Source organism: Penaeus monodon, chromosome 9, assembly GCF_015228065.2.
Source record: "Penaeus monodon isolate SGIC_2016 chromosome 9, NSTDA_Pmon_1, whole genome shotgun sequence".
Classification (NCBI taxonomy): domain Eukaryota; kingdom Metazoa; phylum Arthropoda; class Malacostraca; order Decapoda; family Penaeidae; genus Penaeus; species Penaeus monodon.
In genome coordinates, this window is record NC_051394.1 from 9,408,454 (window position 1) to 9,410,953 (window position 2,500).

The 2,500-nt window shown below is 34.6% G+C and overlaps 1 pseudogene; it reads left to right on the forward strand.

Annotated features, from left to right (window-relative positions):
• LOC119576937 overlaps window positions 1–2,500 on the forward strand; it is a 26,642-nt pseudogene that overhangs the window by 4,042 nt on the left and 20,100 nt on the right.

Here is a 2,500-nt window from a genome sequence, read left to right on the forward strand (position 1 = left end):
ATGTGTCATTAAAGTAAGCAAGCAGTTTTTGAAAAAGCGCAGATTTTGTTTTGTTATTTCTATTCTTTGAATTTTTTCTCCTCCTTTTTTAGCATAAACAGGGGAATCGGTTTAAGCTTCCCGGTTTCCATGGCTTATTGTGACTAGCTGATGGTACACGGATTACCAACTGTCATCAAGACTACTTTTTCAAAATCTGGTATCCCTGAGTAAACGACAGGTTACTTTACACACTTGCCACAAACAAATCTGAGAGGCCTAAGCTACACCACCTAGACCAATGGCTCCCATGTACTTCTTGGTGATGGCATCTTAAATCCACGTAGTAATTCCTGCGACAACCTTAACCCTTCTCCACAACCTCATACAAATTTACCTTTAGAGCAAATTGCATCTTCGTATTTTCCACGGATACTGGGGAGCTCGAAACAAAATAAGCACAGGTACAGTTGAACGAATAAATTCGTGGCCACCCTAAGGTTATCGAGATGGGATTTCGTCTGGTAATTCCAGTGCATTCAAGTATAACAATATAAGCCCTGTTGTTAAATAATGTTAAAAAGTCTGTACAACATTTTCCATATTCTAGTATTTAAAAGTAAATGCATAAATAAGTATATAAAGAAACAGACATTCTCTACCTCAATTTCCTAATCGAATGCAAATGCTCACACTTAGCCATACTGCTTACAGCTTACACTTGCTAAAGGATGATTGCTGCCATGAAATATATTAAAAATAAAAATAACAGTAAAAGCTAAAATAAAATAGAATTAGTAAATATTTATATAAGAGTCTATTATTGCCTATATGTTTGCATATCATTTACACAATATTTACCTTTTTGTCTTGATAGTTCGCTCGTCAGAAAAAAAAAAAAACATTCCATAGGCCTACATGTTTGTTCAAATTTGTTCAGTCATGAAGTATCTTTTTAACATATACAATCAAGTTCTATGTAATTTAGACGTAATTTGGCATTATCATTTTTTTAAGAAAATGTCTGGTATCCTTACAAACGATGAGTTCGTACGAATCTCTCAGTTCCTACGAAATCATAGACATTCGTGGAGAGGGGCAAAGTTTTCTACAGCATTTTTAGGAAGTTGTTGCGGCTATTATTCACTTTAAAAAGAGCAAATTGAAGCATTCTTGAGAAGATGAGGATTTTCTGCTGTACAGTGGCCGTAGAGTTCTTAAGTTCCTCGTAAGGGTGCCTTAGAACCTTCCTCCGGCACACTTACAGCCATCGTACAGTGGCCGTACAGCACCCTTATGTGCAACTTGCGGCACTCTTAAGTCGCTGATAGGAAGATCTTACGACTTTCTGCACATTTTGTCGGGATGTATAAGTGGCGGCCGTCCACTCACTTCAAATTTCTGTGTCTTGATCATCACATCTACTAGAGACTTTGTGGAAAAGCTTGTAATTTTTAAAATGGCAATAGTGCCGAGAAGGAAACAACTGTATCTTATCAAGTGCGTGAATCTTCGTTCGCACGCCGTTCATAGGAACAACTTATTTATTCTTATAAGGCTGCCTTAAGAAGGCCAAAAATGATTCGGTGGGTGTTCGCAGCCGTTTGCAAGGGTTACTGTGTCCGTAGTATAAGAAAAAAAACGCGGGATAACGTGATATCACACTCCTGCCGAAGGTTCACCTCTAAATTATATATACCTCAAAATATATAACGAATTACCACACACTGTCAGGTAATTTTATTGTCCAATATTATTTTCCCTTCCTCTTCTATATCATTTAAGCACTGATAATAATTTAGGATAACTAGGGCTGCAGCTAACTAAAACTAAATATGACAAACAATAATTCATGTCACACAAGAGTTTCATCACTGACACACATTTAGGTTAAATGGTAATCAGCTTATGAATTTTATGGAAAGGGAAAAATACATATGAGCAAAAGACAAGTATATTTACACACTTTATATTTATCTATTTTTATTATTTTAGAACATCCGACTTACAGCGTGTGTAAGCTGTAAGAAGTATAACTCAGGGAATTAATTTTCGAATAAAAAATAAAGACAGTGAATATCTGTTTTCATATACTTTCATATATGTTTGATTTTAAATATTAAAATAAAAAAAAAATACTTTTTACATTGTTTAGTTAAGAACAAGATTTATATTATTTTTTGAAAGCACTACAGTATTACCAGATAAGATCCAGGTTAGAATTTCTAGTGTGGCCGCGAATATATTCAGCCAGCTTTACTTAACAGAATGTAATAATAATGATCATTTTTATGTTGTCATATATTTTTATATTATGTTGTTTTATGTTAATCATTACATATAATTTATTATGATATAGACATAATGATTATATTTACATATATTGCGATGTACTGTAATATGTGTGTGTGTGTGTGTTACACACACACACACACACACACTCACTCACCACCACACACACACACACACACACACACACACACACACACACACACACACACACAAACACACACACAGATAT